General features: G+C 46.3%; 8 non-coding genes and 1 pseudogene across 8 annotated transcripts; all 9 read right to left on the bottom strand.

Annotated features, from left to right (window-relative positions):
- Positions 1 to 258: 258 nt before the first annotated feature.
- Positions 259 to 449, bottom strand: LOC130333920 (U2 spliceosomal RNA). Its single transcript, XR_008875967.1, has one exon. It is a non-coding gene; the product is annotated as a U2 spliceosomal RNA (small nuclear RNA).
- A 2,095-nt stretch (positions 450 to 2,544) lies between these two features.
- LOC130333919 (U2 spliceosomal RNA) lies at positions 2,545 to 2,735 on the bottom strand. The gene has a single exon (XR_008875966.1). It is a non-coding gene; the product is annotated as a U2 spliceosomal RNA (small nuclear RNA).
- Positions 2,736 to 4,820: 2,085 nt separating this feature from the next.
- On the bottom strand, positions 4,821 to 5,011 carry LOC130333918 (U2 spliceosomal RNA). Its single transcript, XR_008875965.1, has one exon. It is a non-coding gene; the product is annotated as a U2 spliceosomal RNA (small nuclear RNA).
- Positions 5,012 to 7,109: 2,098 nt separating this feature from the next.
- Positions 7,110 to 7,300, bottom strand: LOC130333917 (U2 spliceosomal RNA). The gene has a single exon (XR_008875964.1). It is a non-coding gene; the product is annotated as a U2 spliceosomal RNA (small nuclear RNA).
- A 2,078-nt stretch (positions 7,301 to 9,378) lies between these two features.
- Positions 9,379 to 9,569, bottom strand: LOC130333915 (U2 spliceosomal RNA). Its single transcript, XR_008875963.1, has one exon. It is a non-coding gene; the product is annotated as a U2 spliceosomal RNA (small nuclear RNA).
- Positions 9,570 to 11,655: 2,086 nt separating this feature from the next.
- Positions 11,656 to 11,841, bottom strand: LOC130333932 (U2 spliceosomal RNA). The gene has a single exon (XR_008875977.1). It is a non-coding gene; the product is annotated as a U2 spliceosomal RNA (small nuclear RNA).
- A 5,389-nt stretch (positions 11,842 to 17,230) lies between these two features.
- LOC130333946 (U2 spliceosomal RNA) lies at positions 17,231 to 17,448 on the bottom strand (annotated as a pseudogene).
- Positions 17,449 to 19,536: 2,088 nt separating this feature from the next.
- LOC130333914 (U2 spliceosomal RNA) lies at positions 19,537 to 19,727 on the bottom strand. Its single transcript, XR_008875962.1, has one exon. It is a non-coding gene; the product is annotated as a U2 spliceosomal RNA (small nuclear RNA).
- Positions 19,728 to 21,811: 2,084 nt separating this feature from the next.
- Positions 21,812 to 22,002, bottom strand: LOC130333912 (U2 spliceosomal RNA). Its single transcript, XR_008875960.1, has one exon. It is a non-coding gene; the product is annotated as a U2 spliceosomal RNA (small nuclear RNA).
- Between the last annotated feature and the right edge of the window lie 432 nt (positions 22,003 to 22,434).

The following is a 22,434-nucleotide window of genomic DNA, read 5'->3' as shown; positions in this document are numbered from 1 at the left end:
TGCCCTACCTGCACAGGTGTGCTGGCTACTCAAATGATCCAATTAAGGAGGCCATTTAGTCAGCAGCAGCAGAAGTCCTGTGCCTGGACGCTCCAACAGGGGCCAGACACAAGCAGAAGCAGAAGCAGCAGAAGCAGCAGCAGCACCACCTTTTGTTTTTTGGCTGCAGCAGCAGCAAGGCCCACAGGGCTGGCTAGCTGGCTAGCCAGCAAGCAGGTAGCAATGAAAGTAGGAATCTTTCTTTTTAACCCTGTAAGGGGGTGGTGCACTGTACCCGAAGATACTGCCATATCGGGTCAATGCATAGGGCGACGGAAGCAAGCTTCGAAATCGGCCCCCGTTCTCAAAAATCCATTTAATATATGGTCCCCAGATAGGGGACGTATCAGATATTAAACTGATAAGAACAGATACTACACTTGATCTTAGCCAAAAGGCCGAGAAGCGATAACCGTGAAAGGGGCGGGCCCAACAAGGTCCCCTTCATGGGCACTATCACTGCTTGCTGTCAGGGAGGCTGCCAGACAATTTTCCATGCACACTCTGGGCTGGGGGGCAGTCAACCACCAGTACACACAGCAGAACCTAAACCCATACCATTATTGCTAAGCAGCAAGACAGGGGCCCATTGCACTCCCACGGGGCCTTTTTAAATGCAATCCATAACCCGGATTTGCCAGGAACCCTTCTTACTCCTCCTACTTGCATGTGACACTGGGCTTAGGATCTGCATAGGAAACACACACACAAGCACACACCTACCTTTGTTGCCTGCAGATGCCTCCTTGGCTGTCCCCAAACGGTATCAAACCAACACCCACGGGAAGCTGTAAGCATAGAGGACATGCCTGCACCCCATTGGACTTACCTGTGTGGGTTAAATCCGGGTTATTTGACAACCTATGGCGGTGATGGTTCTGCTCAGGCAGAGCAGTGCTGATGCTCCTCATAAAGCTGTCGCTGCTGTGAAGGTTCTAGGTGACATCACAAATCCCTTTGGTTACATACACAACAAAGCTGGGTTGTTGTTGTTTACACTCTGCAAGGCCTGTGGAAGTGAGTGACATCATAGCACTGTAGTTCTGAGGGTTCAAGATGGATGCAACAATCTCCTGTTGCTTCTATGAAGGCCGTAATAGACGACATCACCAAACAGCTCCATAGTCACATACACAGCAAAGGAGAGATGTTGTTTACACCTAGTGATGTCAGTGGTATTGAGTGACATCACAGCACAGTGCTAAGGCTCCTGGGCCTGGACACAGCAGCGGCTGCAATATCTCAACGGAGAATACGTTTATATCTATGTGTGTGTGTGCGCATATATATATATATATATATATATATATATATATATATATATATATATATATTTCTCCGCCGAAATCACTTTTAAACCCATTTCCACCTTTTTTTCCCTTCTCTTCCTCTTACTTTTTTTTCACGTTTTTTTACGTTTTTCTCCTTTTCGCCTCTTTTCTGGGCGTATTATTCTTCTTTTTCTTCTTTTTTTTCGTCTAATGCATACCCCATCAGTGCAGCAATGCTTATTCAATACCGCCAGCAGATGGAGACACTGGGGGATAATTTTCTAAGGATTTATACTGATTTTTCCTGTCTGAATTTGTCGCACAGAAAGTTGCAGGCCAAATATGTGTGACATTTCTGCGACTTTAGCTTCTAGAGCATTTTTACAACATTATACATAGGTGCTGAATACATAAAAAGCGACTGTTCAGCGACAGACAAGTCGCATCGGCTGAAAGTAGGCCAGAATGTCAGTCCATGTTGGAGCAGGTTTAGATACAGTCTAAAGCATAGATCTCAAAGTCTGTGCACAGAATTTAGCAAGGGCCTCGCACCTTCTGATGCATCAGGTAGGTGCACAATAGCATAGCCTAACCCTCTGTACTTTGGTCTATATTGATGCGGGACATAGACAGCCAGCTGATGACCAATCCATTAGTGCAATGGATGGCTGGAAGCATTTGTCTTTGCCTTTGCAATACCACAGAAGCAATGCATGGTCAATGTACAGCAATGACACACCTGTGTGAACAGCCAGGAGACCCCCCCCCCCCATGTTATGTTACATAGTTACATAGTTAGTACGGTCGAAAAAAGACATATGTCCATCACGTTCAACCAGGGAATTAAGGGGTAGGGGTGTGGCGCGATATTGGGGAAGGGATGAGATTTTATATTTCTTCATAAGCATTAATCTTATTTTGTCAATTAGGAACATTCAGCACCCACCCGCTATCAAGGCAGCTGCCTATCATGTCATGCCCTACCTGCACAGGTGTGCTGGCTACTCAAATGATCCAATTAAGGAGGCCATTTAGTCAGCAGCAGCAGAAGTCCTGTGCCTGGACGCTCCAACAGGGGCCAGACACAAGCAGAAGCAGAAGCAGCAGAAGCAGCAGCAGCACCACCTTTTGTTTTTTGGCTGCAGCAGCAGCAAGGCCCACAGGGCTGGCTAGCTGGCTAGCCAGCAAGCAGGTAGCAATGAAAGTAGGAATCTTTCTTTTTAACCCTGTAAGGGGGTGGTGCACTGTACCCGAAGATACTGCCATATCGGGTCAATGCATAGGGCGACGGAAGCAAGCTTCGAAATCGGCCCCCGTTCTCAAAAATCCATTTAATATATGGTCCCCAGATAGGGGACGTATCAGATATTAAACTGATAAGAACAGATACTACACTTGATCTTAGCCAAAAGGCCGAGAAGCGATAACCGTGAAAGGGGCGGGCCCAACAAGGTCCCCTTCATGGGCACTATCACTGCTTGCTGTCAGGGAGGCTGCCAGACAATTTTCCATGCACACTCTGGGCTGGGGGGCAGTCAACCACCAGTACACACAGCAGAACCTAAACCCATACCATTATTGCTAAGCAGCAAGACAGGGGCCCATTGCACTCCCACGGGGCCTTTTTAAATGCAATCCATAACCCGGATTTGCCAGGAACCCTTCTTACTCCTCCTACTTGCATGTGACACTGGGCTTAGGATCTGCATAGGAAACACACACACAAGCACACACCTACCTTTGTTGCCTGCAGATGCCTCCTTGGCTGTCCCCAAACGGTATCAAACCAACACCCACGGGAAGCTGTAAGCATAGAGGACATGCCTGCACCCCATTGGACTTACCTGTGTGGGTTAAATCCGGGTTATTTGACAACCTATGGCGGTGATGGTTCTGCTCAGGCAGAGCAGTGCTGATGCTCCTCATAAAGCTGTCGCTGCTGTGAAGGTTCTAGGTGACATCACAAATCCCTTTGGTTACATACACAACAAAGCTGGGTTGTTGTTGTTTACACTCTGCAAGGCCTGTGGAAGTGAGTGACATCATAGCACTGTAGTTCTGAGGGTTCAAGATGGATGCAACAATCTCCTGTTGCTTCTATGAAGGCCGTAATAGACGACATCACCAAACAGCTCCATAGTCACATACACAGCAAAGGAGAGATGTTGTTTACACCTAGTGATGTCAGTGGTATTGAGTGACATCACAGCACAGTGCTAAGGCTCCTGGGCCTGGACACAGCAGCGGCTGCAATATCTCAACGGAGAATACGTTTATATCTATGTGTGTGTGTGCGCATATATATATATATATATATATATATATATATATATATATATATTTCTCCGCCGAAATCACTTTTAAACCCATTTCCACCTTTTTTTCCCTTCTCTTCCTCTTACTTTTTTTTCACGTTTTTTTACGTTTTTCTCCTTTTCGCCTCTTTTCTGGGCGTATTATTCTTCTTTTTCTTCTTTTTTTTCGTCTAATGCATACCCCATCAGTGCAGCAATGCTTATTCAATACCGCCAGCAGATGGAGACACTGGGGGATAATTTTCTAAGGATTTATACTGATTTTTCCTGTCTGAATTTGTCGCACAGAAAGTTGCAGGCCAAATATGTGTGACATTTCTGCGACTTTAGCTTCTAGAGCATTTTTACAACATTATACATAGGTGCTGAATACATAAAAAGCGACTGTTCAGCGACAGACAAGTCGCATCGGCTGAAAGTAGGCCAGAATGTCAGTCCATGTTGGAGCAGGTTTAGATACAGTCTAAAGCATAGATCTCAAAGTCTGTGCACAGAATTTAGCAAGGGCCTCGCACCTTCTGATGCATCAGGTAGGTGCACAATAGCATAGCCTAACCCTCTGTACTTTGGTCTATATTGATGCGGGACATAGACAGCCAGCTGATGACCAATCCATTAGTGCAATGGATGGCTGGAAGCATTTGTCTTTGCCTTTGCAATACCACAGAAGCAATGCATGGTCAATGTACAGCAATGACACACCTGTGTGAACAGCCAGGAGACCCCCCCCCCATGTTATGTTACATAGTTACATAGTTAGTACGGTCGAAAAAAGACATATGTCCATCACGTTCAACCAGGGAATTAAGGGGTAGGGGTGTGGCGCGATATTGGGGAAGGGATGAGATTTTATATTTCTTCATAAGCATTAATCTTATTTTGTCAATTAGGAACATTCAGCACCCACCCGCTATCAAGGCAGCTGCCTATCATGTCATGCCCTACCTGCACAGGTGTGCTGGCTACTCAAATGATCCAATTAAGGAGGCCATTTAGTCAGCAGCAGCAGAAGTCCTGTGCCTGGACGCTCCAACAGGGGCCAGACACAAGCAGAAGCAGAAGCAGCAGAAGCAGCAGCAGCACCACCTTTTGTTTTTTGGCTGCAGCAGCAGCAAGGCCCACAGGGCTGGCTAGCTGGCTAGCCAGCAAGCAGGTAGCAATGAAAGTAGGAATCTTTCTTTTTAACCCTGTAAGGGGGTGGTGCACTGTACCCGAAGATACTGCCATATCGGGTCAATGCATAGGGCGACGGAAGCAAGCTTCGAAATCGGCCCCCGTTCTCAAAAATCCATTTAATATATGGTCCCCAGATAGGGGACGTATCAGATATTAAACTGATAAGAACAGATACTACACTTGATCTTAGCCAAAAGGCCGAGAAGCGATAACCGTGAAAGGGGCGGGCCCAACAAGGTCCCCTTCATGGGCACTATCACTGCTTGCTGTCAGGGAGGCTGCCAGACAATTTTCCATGCACACTCTGGGCTGGGGGGCAGTCAACCACCAGTACACACAGCAGAACCTAAACCCATACCATTATTGCTAAGCAGCAAGACAGGGGCCCATTGCACTCCCACGGGGCCTTTTTAAATGCAATCCATAACCCGGATTTGCCAGGAACCCTTCTTACTCCTCCTACTTGCATGTGACACTGGGCTTAGGATCTGCATAGGAAACACACACACAAGCACACACCTACCTTTGTTGCCTGCAGATGCCTCCTTGGCTGTCCCCAAACGGTATCAAACCAACACCCACGGGAAGCTGTAAGCATAGAGGACATGCCTGCACCCCATTGGACTTACCTGTGTGGGTTAAATCCGGGTTATTTGACAACCTATGGCGGTGATGGTTCTGCTCAGGCAGAGCAGTGCTGATGCTCCTCATAAAGCTGTCGCTGCTGTGAAGGTTCTAGGTGACATCACAAATCCCTTTGGTTACATACACAACAAAGCTGGGTTGTTGTTGTTTACACTCTGCAAGGCCTGTGGAAGTGAGTGACATCATAGCACTGTAGTTCTGAGGGTTCAAGATGGATGCAACAATCTCCTGTTGCTTCTATGAAGGCCGTAATAGACGACATCACCAAACAGCTCCATAGTCACATACACAGCAAAGGAGAGATGTTGTTTACACCTAGTGATGTCAGTGGTATTGAGTGACATCACAGCACAGTGCTAAGGCTCCTGGGCCTGGACACAGCAGCGGCTGCAATATCTCAACGGAGAATACGTTTATATCTATGTGTGTGTGTGCGCATATATATATATATATATATATATATATATATATATATATATATATATATATATATTTCTCCGCCGAAATCACTTTTAAACCCATTTCCACCTTTTTTTCCCTTCTCTTCCTCTTACTTTTTTTTCACGTTTTTTTACGTTTTTCTCCTTTTCGCCTCTTTTCTGGGCGTATTATTCTTCTTTTTCTTCTTTTTTTTCGTCTAATGCATACCCCATCAGTGCAGCAATGCTTATTCAATACCGCCAGCAGATGGAGACACTGGGGGATAATTTTCTAAGGATTTATACTGATTTTTCCTGTCTGAATTTGTCGCACAGAAAGTTGCAGGCCAAATATGTGTGACATTTCTGCGACTTTAGCTTCTAGAGCATTTTTACAACATTATACATAGGTGCTGAATACATAAAAAGCGACTGTTCAGCGACAGACAAGTCGCATCGGCTGAAAGTAGGCCAGAATGTCAGTCCATGTTGGAGCAGGTTTAGATACAGTCTAAAGCATAGATCTCAAAGTCTGTGCACAGAATTTAGCAAGGGCCTCGCACCTTCTGATGCATCAGGTAGGTGCACAATAGCATAGCCTAACCCTCTGTACTTTGGTCTATATTGATGCGGGACATAGACAGCCAGCTGATGACCAATCCATTAGTGCAATGGATGGCTGGAAGCATTTGTCTTTGCCTTTGCAATACCACAGAAGCAATGCATGGTCAATGTACAGCAATGACACACCTGTGTGAACAGCCAGGAGACCCCCCCCCCCATGTTATGTTACATAGTTACATAGTTAGTACGGTCGAAAAAAGACATATGTCCATCACGTTCAACCAGGGAATTAAGGGGTAGGGGTGTGGCGCGATATTGGGGAAGGGATGAGATTTTATATTTCTTCATAAGCATTAATCTTATTTTGTCAATTAGGAACATTCAGCACCCACCCGCTATCAAGGCAGCTGCCTATCATGTCATGCCCTACCTGCACAGGTGTGCTGGCTACTCAAATGATCCAATTAAGGAGGCCATTTAGTCAGCAGCAGCAGAAGTCCTGTGCCTGGACGCTCCAACAGGGGCCAGACACAAGCAGAAGCAGAAGCAGCAGAAGCAGCAGCAGCACCACCTTTTGTTTTTTGGCTGCAGCAGCAGCAAGGCCCACAGGGCTGGCTAGCTGGCTAGCCAGCAAGCAGGTAGCAATGAAAGTAGGAATCTTTCTTTTTAACCCTGTAAGGGGGTGGTGCACTGTACCCGAAGATACTGCCATATCGGGTCAATGCATAGGGCGACGGAAGCAAGCTTCGAAATCGGCCCCCGTTCTCAAAAATCCATTTAATATATGGTCCCCAGATAGGGGACGTATCAGATATTAAACTGATAAGAACAGATACTACACTTGATCTTAGCCAAAAGGCCGAGAAGCGATAACCGTGAAAGGGGCGGGCCCAACAAGGTCCCCTTCATGGGCACTATCACTGCTTGCTGTCAGGGAGGCTGCCAGACAATTTTCCATGCACACTCTGGGCTGGGGGGCAGTCAACCACCAGTACACACAGCAGAACCTAAACCCATACCATTATTGCTAAGCAGCAAGACAGGGGCCCATTGCACTCCCACGGGGCCTTTTTAAATGCAATCCATAACCCGGATTTGCCAGGAACCCTTCTTACTCCTCCTACTTGCATGTGACACTGGGCTTAGGATCTGCATAGGAAACACACACACAAGCACACACCTACCTTTGTTGCCTGCAGATGCCTCCTTGGCTGTCCCCAAACGGTATCAAACCAACACCCACGGGAAGCTGTAAGCATAGAGGACATGCCTGCACCCCATTGGACTTACCTGTGTGGGTTAAATCCGGGTTATTTGACAACCTATGGCGGTGATGGTTCTGCTCAGGCAGAGCAGTGCTGATGCTCCTCATAAAGCTGTCGCTGCTGTGAAGGTTCTAGGTGACATCACAAATCCCTTTGGTTACATACACAACAAAGCTGGGTTGTTGTTGTTTACACTCTGCAAGGCCTGTGGAAGTGAGTGACATCATAGCACTGTAGTTCTGAGGGTTCAAGATGGATGCAACAATCTCCTGTTGCTTCTATGAAGGCCGTAATAGACGACATCACCAAACAGCTCCATAGTCACATACACAGCAAAGGAGAGATGTTGTTTACACCTAGTGATGTCAGTGGTATTGAGTGACATCACAGCACAGTGCTAAGGCTCCTGGGCCTGGACACAGCAGCGGCTGCAATATCTCAACGGAGAATACGTTTATATCTATGTGTGTGTGTGCGCATATATATATATATATATATATATATATATATATATTTCTCCGCCGAAATCACTTTTAAACCCATTTCCACCTTTTTTTCCCTTCTCTTCCTCTTACTTTTTTTTCACGTTTTTTTACGTTTTTCTCCTTTTCGCCTCTTTTCTGGGCGTATTATTCTTCTTTTTCTTCTTTTTTTTCGTCTAATGCATACCCCATCAGTGCAGCAATGCTTATTCAATACCGCCAGCAGATGGAGACACTGGGGGATAATTTTCTAAGGATTTATACTGATTTTTCCTGTCTGAATTTGTCGCACAGAAAGTTGCAGGCCAAATATGTGTGACATTTCTGCGACTTTAGCTTCTAGAGCATTTTTACAACATTATACATAGGTGCTGAATACATAAAAAGCGACTGTTCAGCGACAGACAAGTCGCATCGGCTGAAAGTAGGCCAGAATGTCAGTCCATGTTGGAGCAGGTTTAGATACAGTCTAAAGCATAGATCTCAAAGTCTGTGCACAGAATTTAGCAAGGGCCTCGCACCTTCTGATGCATCAGGTAGGTGCACAATAGCATAGCCTAACCCTCTGTACTTTGGTCTATATTGATGCGGGACATAGACAGCCAGCTGATGACCAATCCATTAGTGCAATGGATGGCTGGAAGCATTTGTCTTTGCCTTTGCAATACCACAGAAGCAATGCATGGTCAATGTACAGCAATGACACACCTGTGTGAACAGCCAGGAGACCCCCCCCCCCATGTTATGTTACATAGTTACATAGTTAGTACGGTCGAAAAAAGACATATGTCCATCACGTTCAACCAGGGAATTAAGGGGTAGGGGTGTGGCGCGATATTGGGGAAGGGATGAGATTTTATATTTCTTCATAAGCATTAATCTTATTTTGTCAATTAGGAACATTCAGCACCCACCCGCTATCAAGGCAGCTGCCTATCATGTCATGCCCTACCTGCACAGGTGTGCTGGCTACTCAAATGATCCAATTAAGGAGGCCATTTAGTCAGCAGCAGCAGAAGTCCTGTGCCTGGACGCTCCAACAGGGGCCAGACACAAGCAGAAGCAGAAGCAGCAGAAGCAGCAGCAGCACCACCTTTTGTTTTTTGGCTGCAGCAGCAGCAAGGCCCACAGGGCTGGCTAGCTGGCTAGCCAGCAAGCAGGTAGCAATGAAAGTAGGAATCTTTCTTTTTAACCCTGTAAGGGGGTGGTGCACTGTACCCGAAGATACTGCCATATCGGGTCAATGCATAGGGCGACGGAAGCAAGCTTCGAAATCGGCCCCCGTTCTCAAAAATCCATTTAATATATGGTCCCCAGATAGGGGACGTATCAGATATTAAACTGATAAGAACAGATACTACACTTGATCTTAGCCAAAAGGCCGAGAAGCGATAACCGTGAAAGGGGCGGGCCCAACAAGGTCCCCTTCATGGGCACTATCACTGCTTGCTGTCAGGGAGGCTGCCAGACAATTTTCCATGCACACTCTGGGCTGGGGGGCAGTCAACCACCAGTACACACAGCAGAACCTAAACCCATACCATTATTGCTAAGCAGCAAGACAGGGGCCCATTGCACTCCCACGGGGCCTTTTTAAATGCAATCCATAACCCGGATTTGCCAGGAACCCTTCTTACTCCTCCTACTTGCATGTGACACTGGGCTTAGGATCTGCATAGGAAACACACACACAAGCACACACCTACCTTTGTTGCCTGCAGATGCCTCCTTGGCTGTCCCCAAACGGTATCAAACCAACACCCACGGGAAGCTGTAAGCATAGAGGACATGCCTGCACCCCATTGGACTTACCTGTGTGGGTTAAATCCGGGTTATTTGACAACCTATGGCGGTGATGGTTCTGCTCAGGCAGAGCAGTGCTGATGCTCCTCATAAAGCTGTCGCTGCTGTGAAGGTTCTAGGTGACATCACAAATCCCTTTGGTTACATACACAACAAAGCTGGGTTGTTGTTGTTTACACTCTGCAAGGCCTGTGGAAGTGAGTGACATCATAGCACTGTAGTTCTGAGGGTTCAAGATGGATGCAACAATCTCCTGTTGCTTCTATGAAGGCCGTAATAGACGACATCACCAAACAGCTCCATAGTCACATACACAGCAAAGGAGAGATGTTGTTTACACCTAGTGATGTCAGTGGTATTGAGTGACATCACAGCACAGTGCTAAGGCTCCTGGGCCTGGACACAGCAGCGGCTGCAATATCTCAACGGAGAATACGTTTATATCTATGTGTGTGTGTGCGCATATATATATATATATATATATATATATATATATATATATATATTTCTCCGCCGAAATCACTTTTAAACCCATTTCCACCTTTTTTTCCCTTCTCTTCCTCTTACTTTTTTTTCACGTTTTTTTACGTTTTTCTCCTTTTCGCCTCTTTTCTGGGCGTATTATTCTTCTTTTTCTTCTTTTTTTTCGTCTAATGCATACCCCATCAGTGCAGCAATGCTTATTCAATACCGCCAGCAGATGGAGACACTGGGGGATAATTTTCTAAGGATTTATACTGATTTTTCCTGTCTGAATTTGTCGCACAGAAAGTTGCAGGCCAAATATGTGTGACATTTCTGCGACTTTAGCTTCTAGAGCATTTTTACAACATTATACATAGGTGCTGAATACATAAAAAGCGACTGTTCAGCGACAGACAAGTCGCATCGGCTGAAAGTAGGCCAGAATGTCAGTCCATGTTGGAGCAGGTTTAGATACAGTCTAAAGCATAGATCTCAAAGTCTGTGCACAGAATTTAGCAAGGGCCTCGCACCTTCTGATGCATCAGGTAGGTGCACAATAGCATAGCCTAACCCTCTGTACTTTGGTCTATATTGATGCGGGACATAGACAGCCAGCTGATGACCAATCCATTAGTGCAATGGATGGCTGGAAGCATTTGTCTTTGCCTTTGCAATACCACAGAAGCAATGCATGGTCAATGTACAGCAATGACACACCTGTGTGAACAGCCAGGAGACCCCCCCCCCCATGTTATGTTACATAGTTACATAGTTAGTACGGTCGAAAAAAGACATATGTCCATCACGTTCAACCAGGGAATTAAGGGGTAGGGGTGTGGCGCGATATTGGGGAAGGGATGAGATTTTATATTTCTTCATAAGCATTAATCTTATTTTGTCAATTAGGAACATTCAGCACCCACCCGCTATCAAGGCAGCTGCCTATCATGTCATGCCCTACCTGCACAGGTGTGCTGGCTACTCAAATGATCCAATTAAGGAGGCCATTTAGTCAGCAGCAGCAGAAGTCCTGTGCCTGGACGCTCCAACAGGGGCCAGACACAAGCAGAAGCAGAAGCAGCAGAAGCAGCAGCAGCACCACCTTTTGTTTTTTGGCTGCAGCAGCAGCAAGGCCCACAGGGCTGGCTAGCTGGCTAGCCAGCAAGCAGGTAGCAATGAAAGTAGGAATCTTTCTTTTTAACCCTGTAAGGGGGTGGTGCACTGTACCCGAAGATACTGCCATATCGGGTCAATGCATAGGGCGACGGAAGCAAGCTTCGAAATCGGCCCCCGTTCTCAAAAATCCATTTAATATATGGTCCCCAGATAGGGGACGTATCAGATATTAAACTGATAAGAACAGATAAGGTTTCAACAAAATTTTATTGAATAAATAAGAAACCATACAAAATTTAAAATGCAAAATAATAAAAGGTTCACAAAAGTTTTAAAATACAAATAATAAAACCAGTAATAAAAGGAGAAAAAATAAAAATGGCAGGATAAAACATTATATAAATGTCATAAAAACTGATTATATTGTTATTTCGTTCCATAGAGGCAGACACCACATGGATGCTGCCTCGCTGGCCCCCAACTGCTTCTTGTCTCTTAGGTAATAGATGTACATCTCACTCAGGGCCAGCTTTATACAGTTTTTAACATCAATAAAATCATGTTTAAAAAGTAAGATGTTCCTAACTTTCCAGATGGCATTTTTAAAACAATTAATAATCATCCAGCAGATCATCTGCTGTTTAAAATTGGGGCAGTTAAAAAGACCGTAAAAGACACATTCGTGATTAAAATCTTTTAGGCCGCAGGCCCACTTCAAAAGTGGGCCTACCTTCCTCCAAAGCTCCCGTGCAAAAGGGCAGTTCCAAAATATGTGCAGCACCGTTTCGTCCACTCCGCAGCCATCTCTCGGGCACTTGGCTCTCGCCACCAGTCCTCGCCTGTGCTGGAACTCACGAGTAGGGAGGCACTGGTGGACGATTGCCCAGGCAAGATCCCTGTGTACATTCGCCAGAAACTTCCCGTACACGTTCCGCCATACCTTTTTGGATCTTGCCTGTGTGAAATTGGACACTGCCAGGGTAACCTCACTCCGCCTGAGGACCTTTGATACCTTTCTCTGGTCCCCCAGTATGTCAGGCTCCAAATCTTGGAGACCTAGGAGCCTGACTGTCTTTTCCAACACCACATAATGTTTTGGGGGACACAGAAGCACCGGAGCGTTCAGAGGGATGCGCAACCATCTTTTAAAAACCATGCCCGCAGCGTACCTTAAAAAGCAGCTAAAAATGCCATCGGATTTAATAATTTTAAAACAGAAACAGAAATACTTTATGTAAAAGAAAGTAAAAAGGTTAGGAACATCTTTCCCGCCATTATCTTTACTTTTGTACATAAAATCACGCTTTAATTTCTCCATTTTTGAACCCCATAAAAAAGTAAAAACAATTCTAGTTACTTTTTTAATGTATAAAATAGATGGAGGAAATACCATGGCAATGTATAGCATAATAGGGAGTAAAACCATCTTTATTATTAAAATCTTCCCCTCCATGGTAAGGTTTCTAAGATTCCACATTAAAATCTTCTTCTCCATCTTAGCTATAGCTGAATCCCAGTTAGGGCTCCCATCATTGACCTGGTTAAAAACAATACCTAAAACTTTAATTTGATCCTGTTGCATTGTAACTCCTGGGGTGATGGATGAATCCCAGGAGCCAATATAAAAACAGTCACATTTATCTGTGTTTAGCTTAAAACCAGAGACCTCGCAGAAATAGCTGGTGTTCCTCAATGCCCCCCTCATGGATGGAGAGTCCGGGCACAGTATGGTGACATCATCCATGTACCCCAACACCTTTAGATGGGTCCCTCCTCCACCAGGTATCGGTACGCCTCTTACTACCCGGTCTTTTCTGAGGAGGGCCATCAGTGGTTCGATTGCGCAAATAAAAAGGAGTGGGGACAGGGGGCAGCCCTGTTTGACACCTGATAAAAGAGGAACACCGCTGGTTAAAAAGCCATTAACAGAGACTTGACTAAAACAGGATCGGTATAAAAGCATGATTCGGCTTAAAATCGTTTCAGGCACTGCCATCTTTTTAAGAACTAAAAACAGGTATTCATGGGAGACCCTATCAAAGGCTTTTTCAAAGTCTAAGGATAAAATTGCTACAGTTTGATTTCTATCCTTAAAATACCATAAAACATCTCTTAAAATATTTAGGGATTCAGCTATAGACCTTCCAGGTACCCCACAAACCTGATTTGGGTGAATTAATTTATGAATAAAAGGTTTAAAACGGACAGCTAATAACTTGGCTAAAACTTTATAATCGACATTTAAAAGTGTGATGGGGCGCCAATTTTTTAGCATATCCTTTTCACCCTTTTTAAAAAGTAATGATACAATCCCCCTCCTCCAGGAAGGGGGAAGTTCATTAACAATAAAAGTTTCTTTATACAATAAAACCATATCATCCTTTAAAATATCCCAAAAAGCTAAATAAAATTCGATGGGTAAACCATCTTCCCCAGGGGCCTTCCCAGTAGAAAAACTTTTAAAAACAAATAAAAGTTCATCTAAGTTAAGATCACGGGATAAAACCTCCTGGTCTAAAACATCTAGCTTAAAATCAAGGGAATTAAGAACATGTTCTAAAAAGGATGGATTAAGATCTTTCTTATTAAAAAGAAGCTGGTAGAAGTTAAAAACTGCATCTAACATGCCTTTTGGAGTGGATTCACCCTCAAGGTTTTGGATGATATCCCTCCTATTCATCACTTTTTTAAAAAAGAAACGGGAACATTTCTCGCCCTCCTCCAGGTGCTGCACATGTGAGTTAAAAATGATTTGTTTCCCTTTCTTTTCTATGGCATGTTTTATTTCAGTTTTAAGGTTTAAAATATCATTTTCTACATCCATACCAGCTTCTTTCAATTTAAAAAGTACATTTAAACGCATGTTAAGAACATAAAACCACTGTTTTTCCATTTTTGCCTTCTTCTTACCTGCTTTGATAAAAAAATATCTGATTTTAGATTTGGTGCCCTCCCACCAGTGCAGCATAGGCTCGTGGGGTTTTCTTTGTGATTGCCAGCATTGGTAGGTCCGCACAAACTCCTCTTTTATCTCAGGGTCCTCTAGGAGTGTGGTGTTTAATCTCCAGAGGCCCCTTTTTGCTTTTTGCTCCCCCTCTAGCTCCAGGCCCACCAAGAGGAGCTTATGATCAGAGAAGATATTCTGCTCGAGCGTGCATTTCAGGGGTTTAAAAGCTCTAGAGGAAAAAATAAAATCGATTCTGGAGCTCACTCTTCCATTGGACCATGTGGCGCCCGGGTCCTCCGGCAAGAGATCCTTCCAGCAATCTTTCAAATTAAAATCATCAATAAAATTTTTAAGCAGGTAAGAAGTGCGGTCTTTACGATTAATATCCCCACCCTGCCGGTGTTCCCCATCACGTATGCAGTTAAAATCACCTCCCACCAGCAGGGGGGAAGACCCAACACAAAACAGTGGTAAAATTTCAAATAGTTCTGCCCGCTCCTGTTTATCAGGAGGGGCATACACATTTAAAACACGAATTAAAAGTCCATTAAAATATAGATGAATTAAAAGAGCTCTGCCAGGCACAATCTCAGTTACTGTATGAATAGAAAAGGACTGGCCTCGGCAGAGCAGCCCAACACCCACAGAACGACAGTCATTTGCACCGGACCATATGGATGGGCCCAGCTTCCAGTCTTCTTTTAAGTCTTTATAGTCCATTTTACTAGGGATTCCACATTCTTGTAGCAGGCAAAGGTCAAAGTCACATGTCTCTAGATAAGAAAATAAAGCAGCCCTGCGATCAGGGCTCTTTAAGGACCTCACATTGAGTGAGGCAATTTTTACAGGGATAGGCATAGTTTATGGAGAGTCCGTGCTTGGAGAATCAAAGTCAATAATAAGCTGCGTACCGTCATCCCCCGCCTGCGGGGTCATCAGCTCCTTGATGTTCTGAGGGTCGGAGCTTGAGATCGATGATGCCCCGACCCTGAGCTCGCTCTCGTCCGAACTACGGCACGCCGCTTTCCTTTGAATGTCTTCCTCTTCTTCTTCTCTTTGTCTTTTAAATGTCACACTGCTGTCCATATCCTCTGTGTTGCTCTCACTCGATGTAATCTCTGGCCCCCGGCTGATGGATCTGCGTCTTCTTTCATCTTTTGACGACTGAAACTGCTGCACAGGGGCCTGTGAGGCCTCTTTTCCGGAACCTTTGCCGCTACCCTGGGAAGTTTTCATCGCTTGTTCCCCAGCAAGCGTTGCTGAGGACTGTTGCTCCAACTTCCCCATCGATCGACGATGGCCAGTTTTACCCACCGGGTCCACTGCTGGCGGGGCAGCAAACCCTGGTTTGGCGCCACTTGTCTTCTTGGCCCTGTCCTGTATAGGCGGAGTAACAGGACCGGGCTCAGACCTGGCCACCTGGCTCCCCTTCCGGCGGGCTTTCACCGGGGCCTCTTCGTCCGGAGCAGGGCGACCCTGGGCCAAGCCAGTACCTGGCTTATGTTGCAATTTTGGGTCCACCTCTGCCCCCACCGAGGCCCGTCGGCTGCCACCCGCCACAGGTGAGCCCCCTTCAGAAGTTTCGGCGGGCTCTTGAGCCAGGTAGGAAGTCGATCGACGTCTTTCAATTTCCCGGGCAGTAAACTCGATCACCCGCCCGGGCTTCGTGGAATCCCCATGGCCTCCCCCTAGCACTACCACCGGTGGGCCCCCCGATGGAGCACCAGAGGTCTTGGGCCTGGACCCATCAGTACCTGCCATCTGGGGTTTGGGCATCTTAAAAAAGGATGTCTTTTGTCCTGTCCCCTCTTTGGGTGGGCCCAGCCTTGACCCACCCATCGTAGTTTTTGCTTTATGGGGACAGGAATTAAAATCGTGATTTTCCTCTCCGCAGAGGTTGCACCTTATCGTGTGGCTACATCTTGAGGCTATGTGACCTTCTTGGCCACACCTATTGCAGCGAATCACACGCTCCGCGCCGCAGGTCTCCTGGGTGTGGCCAAACCTCAAGCAATTTCGGCAATACATAGGCATTTGAGGATAGAACAGGAAGCCCCGAACTCTCCCGATGGCAAAATTTGGGGGCGGATGGCAAAGACCCCCAATACCACCGGGATCCTTACGGAGCTTGACCCAGAACTTCCTCTTGCCGTTCCAGAACCGCACGGAGTTCAAGATTTTGTTTGCGAATCGCACCTCTTCGCAGTATCGCCGAAGAAAAGTGGCTATATCCTCCGTGGTCACATGAGGGCTGTGCATAGCCACCACCAACGGTATATGTTCCTCACCATAGAGGAACTGGAACGAAAGACCGTCGAGTCGATCGTCCCTCTGGTCCGCACCAGACAAGGTTGCATAGATGTTATCGCAACACGCCGTGGCCGTGAAGGTGACGGTATACAGGCCACGGCTTTCCTGGTCATTTAGACACAGGATGTCCTCCCTATTGAGGCGGAAGTAGTCAAGAAGAATCACCTCCGCAATGAAGCGGAGGTTCTTCAACTGACGATGGCTCTCCGACACCTCTATGCGGATGGTATTTCGCATCGACATTTCCCCAGAGGGGAAAGCCCAGGAGAACGGCATCTTCCACACCCAGGGACTAAGCCCCTTCCCCAATAGCAGCAGGGGCTCGGAATCCCGCTATAAAAGCGGAACCCTTACCCAAGGCAGAGGTCGGGGGTACCCTAGGTGCTTCCGAAGCTACAGGTAACGCTCAACGTACCGAAAATGCCTTCTGAGACACAAGGTCCCAGAGACAGGGGGATCGCAACCCGTTGTCTGTGGACTAAGCCCGCTCCCCAATAGCAGCAAGGGGGTGAAGTCCCTCCGTAAGGAGAGACAATCCCCCAAGGCCGAGAAGCGGGGTACCACAGACACCTTCCGACCAGACCAAATGCAGATACTACACTTGATCTTAGCCAAAAGGCCGAGAAGCGATAACCGTGAAAGGGGCGGGCCCAACAAGGTCCCCTTCATGGGCACTATCACTGCTTGCTGTCAGGGAGGCTGCCAGACAATTTTCCATGCACACTCTGGGCTGGGGGGCAGTCAACCACCAGTACACACAGCAGAACCTAAACCCATACCATTATTGCTAAGCAGCAAGACAGGGGCCCATTGCACTCCCACGGGGCCTTTTTAAATGCAATCCATAACCCGGATTTGCCAGGAACCCTTCTTACTCCTCCTACTTGCATGTGACACTGGGCTTAGGATCTGCATAGGAAACACACACACAAGCACACACCTACCTTTGTTGCCTGCAGATGCCTCCTTGGCTGTCCCCAAACGGTATCAAACCAACACCCACGGGAAGCTGTAAGCATAGAGGACATGCCTGCACCCCATTGGACTTACCTGTGTGGGTTAAATCCGGGTTATTTGACAACCTATGGCGGTGATGGTTCTGCTCAGGCAGAGCAGTGCTGATGCTCCTCATAAAGCTGTCGCTGCTGTGAAGGTTCTAGGTGACATCACAAATCCCTTTGGTTACATACACAACAAAGCTGGGTTGTTGTTGTTTACACTCTGCAAGGCCTGTGGAAGTGAGTGACATCATAGCACTGTAGTTCTGAGGGTTCAAGATGGATGCAACAATCTCCTGTTGCTTCTATGAAGGCCGTAATAGACGACATCACCAAACAGCTCCATAGTCACATACACAGCAAAGGAGAGATGTTGTTTACACCTAGTGATGTCAGTGGTATTGAGTGACATCACAGCACAGTGCTAAGGCTCCTGGGCCTGGACACAGCAGCGGCTGCAATATCTCAACGGAGAATACGTTTATATCTATGTGTGTGTGTGCGCATATATATATATATATATATACATATATATATATATATATATATATTTCTCCGCCGAAATCACTTTTAAACCCATTTCCACCTTTTTTTCCCTTCTCTTCCTCTTACTTTTTTTTCACGTTTTTTTACGTTTTTCTCCTTTTCGCCTCTTTTCTGGGCGTATTATTCTTCTTTTTCTTCTTTTTTTTCGTCTAATGCATACCCCATCAGTGCAGCAATGCTTATTCAATACCGCCAGCAGATGGAGACACTGGGGGATAATTTTCTAAGGATTTATACTGATTTTTCCTGTCTGAATTTGTCGCACAGAAAGTTGCAGGCCAAATATGTGTGACATTTCTGCGACTTTAGCTTCTAGAGCATTTTTACAACATTATACATAGGTGCTGAATACATAAAAAGCGACTGTTCAGCGACAGACAAGTCGCATCGGCTGAAAGTAGGCCAGAATGTCAGTCCATGTTGGAGCAGGTTTAGATACAGTCTAAAGCATAGATCTCAAAGTCTGTGCACAGAATTTAGCAAGGGCCTCGCACCTTCTGATGCATCAGGTAGGTGCACAATAGCATAGCCTAACCCTCTGTACTTTGGTCTATATTGATGCGGGACATAGACAGCCAGCTGATGACCAATCCATTAGTGCAATGGATGGCTGGAAGCATTTGTCTTTGCCTTTGCAATACCACAGAAGCAATGCATGGTCAATGTACAGCAATGACACACCTGTGTGAACAGCCAGGAGACCCCCCCCCCCATGTTATGTTACATAGTTACATAGTTAGTACGGTCGAAAAAAGACATATGTCCATCACGTTCAACCAGGGAATTAAGGGGTAGGGGTGTGGCGCGATATTGGGGAAGGGATGAGATTTTATATTTCTTCATAAGCATTAATCTTATTTTGTCAATTAGGAACATTCAGCACCCACCCGCTATCAAGGCAGCTGCCTATCATGTCATGCCCTACCTGCACAGGTGTGCTGGCTACTCAAATGATCCAATTAAGGAGGCCATTTAGTCAGCAGCAGCAGAAGTCCTGTGCCTGGACGCTCCAACAGGGGCCAGACACAAGCAGAAGCAGAAGCAGCAGAAGCAGCAGCAGCACCACCTTTTGTTTTTTGGCTGCAGCAGCAGCAAGGCCCACAGGGCTGGCTAGCTGGCTAGCCAGCAAGCAGGTAGCAATGAAAGTAGGAATCTTTCTTTTTAACCCTGTAAGGGGGTGGTGCACTGTACCCGAAGATACTGCCATATCGGGTCAATGCATAGGGCGACGGAAGCAAGCTTCGAAATCGGCCCCCGTTCTCAAAAATCCATTTAATATATGGTCCCCAGATAGGGGACGTATCAGATATTAAACTGATAAGAACAGATACTACACTTGATCTTAGCCAAAAGGCCGAGAAGCGATAACCGTGAAAGGGGCGGGCCCAACAAGGTCCCCTTCATGGGCACTATCACTGCTTGCTGTCAGGGAGGCTGCCAGACAATTTTCCATGCACACTCTGGGCTGGGGGGCAGTCAACCACCAGTACACACAGCAGAACCTAAACCCATACCATTATTGCTAAGCAGCAAGACAGGGGCCCATTGCACTCCCACGGGGCCTTTTTAAATGCAATCCATAACCCGGATTTGCCAGGAACCCTTCTTACTCCTCCTACTTGCATGTGACACTGGGCTTAGGATCTGCATAGGAAACACACACACAAGCACACACCTACCTTTGTTGCCTGCAGATGCCTCCTTGGCTGTCCCCAAACGGTATCAAACCAACACCCACGGGAAGCTGTAAGCATAGAGGACATGCCTGCACCCCATTGGACTTACCTGTGTGGGTTAAATCCGGGTTATTTGACAACCTATGGCGGTGATGGTTCTGCTCAGGCAGAGCAGTGCTGATGCTCCTCATAAAGCTGTCGCTGCTGTGAAGGTTCTAGGTGACATCACAAATCCCTTTGGTTACATACACAACAAAGCTGGGTTGTTGTTGTTTACACTCTGCAAGGCCTGTGGAAGTGAGTGACATCATAGCACTGTAGTTCTGAGGGTTCAAGATGGATGCAACAATCTCCTGTTGCTTCTATGAAGGCCGTAATAGACGACATCACCAAACAGCTCCATAGTCACATACACAGCAAAGGAGAGATGTTGTTTACACCTAGTGATGTCAGTGGTATTGAGTGACATCACAGCACAGTGCTAAGGCTCCTGGGCCTGGACACAGCAGCGGCTGCAATATCTCAACGGAGAATACGTTTATATCTATGTGTGTGTGTGCGCATATATATATATATATATATATATATATATATATATATATTTCTCCGCCGAAATCACTTTTAAACCCATTTCCACCTTTTTTTCCCTTCTCTTCCTCTTACTTTTTTTTCACGTTTTTTTACGTTTTTCTCCTTTTCGCCTCTTTTCTGGGCGTATTATTCTTCTTTTTCTTCTTTTTTTTCGTCTAATGCATACCCCATCAGTGCAGCAATGCTTATTCAATACCGCCAGCAGATGGAGACACTGGGGGATAATTTTCTAAGGATTTATACTGATTTTTCCTGTCTGAATTTGTCGCACAGAAAGTTGCAGGCCAAATATGTGTGACATTTCTGCGACTTTAGCTTCTAGAGCATTTTTACAACATTATACATAGGTGCTGAATACATAAAAAGCGACTGTTCAGCGACAGACAAGTCGCATCGGCTGAAAGTAGGCCAGAATGTCAGTCCATGTTGGAGCAGGTTTAGATACAGTCTAAAGCATAGATCTCAAAGTCTGTGCACAGAATTTAGCAAGGGCCTCGCACCTTCTGATGCATCAGGTAGGTGCACAATAGCATAGCCTAACCCTCTGTACTTTGGTCTATATTGATGCGGGACATAGACAGCCAGCTGATGACCAATCCATTAGTGCAATGGATGGCTGGAAGCATTTGTCTTTGCCTTTGCAATACCACAGAAGCAATGCATGGTCAATGTACAGCAATGACACACCTGTGTGAACAGCCAGGAGAGACCCCCCCCCCCATGTTATGTTACATAGTTACATAGTTAGTACGGTCGAAAAAAGACATATGTCCATCACGTTCAACCAGGGAATTAAGGGGTAGGGGTGTGGCGCGATATTGGGGAAGGGATGAGATTTTATATTTCTTCATAAGCATTAATCTTATTTTGTCAATTAGGAACATTCAGCACCCACCCGCTATCAAGGCAGCTGCCTATCATGTCATGCCCTACCTGCACAGGTGTGCTGGCTACTCAAATGATCCAATTAAGGAGGCCATTTAGTCAGCAGCAGCAGAAGTCCTGTGCCTGGACGCTCCAACAGGGGCCAGACACAAGCAGAAGCAGAAGCAGCAGAAGCAGCAGCAGCACCACCTTTTGTTTTTTGGCTGCAGCAGCAGCAAGGCCCACAGGGCTGGCTAGCTGGCTAGCCAGCAAGCAGGTAGCAATGAAAGTAGGAATCTTTCTTTTTAACCCTGTAAGGGGGTGGTGCACTGTACCCGAAGATACTGCCATATCGGGTCAATGCATAGGGCGACGGAAGCAAGCTTCGAAATCGGCCCCCGTTCTCAAAAATCCATTTAATATATGGTCCCCAGATAGGGGACGTATCAGATATTAAACTGATAAGAACAGATACTACACTTGATCTTAGCCAAAAGGCCGAGAAGCGATAACCGTGAAAGGGGCGGGCCCAACAAGGTCCCCTTCATGGGCACTATCACTGCTTGCTGTCAGGGAGGCTGCCAGACAATTTTCCATGCACACTCTGGGCTGGGGGGCAGTCAACCACCAGTACACACAGCAGAACCTAAACCCATACCATTATTGCTAAGCAGCAAGACAGGGGCCCATTGCACTCCCACGGGGCCTTTTTAAATGCAATCCATAACCCGGATTTGCCAGGAACCCTTCTTACTCCTCCTACTTGCATGTGACACTGGGCTTAGGATCTGCATAGGAAACACACACACAAGCACACACCTACCTTTGTTGCCTGCAGATGCCTCCTTGGCTGTCCCCAAACGGTATCAAACCAACACCCACGGGAAGCTGTAAGCATAGAGGACATGCCTGCACCCCATTGGACTTACCTGTGTGGGTTAA

This window comes from Hyla sarda, unplaced genomic scaffold (genome assembly GCF_029499605.1).
Source record: "Hyla sarda isolate aHylSar1 unplaced genomic scaffold, aHylSar1.hap1 scaffold_420, whole genome shotgun sequence".
In the NCBI taxonomy this organism is placed as follows: Eukaryota; Metazoa; Chordata; class Amphibia; order Anura; family Hylidae; genus Hyla; species Hyla sarda.
The sequence above is the reverse complement of the archived record's forward strand: the minus strand, read 5'-3'. Positions and strand labels throughout refer to the sequence as shown.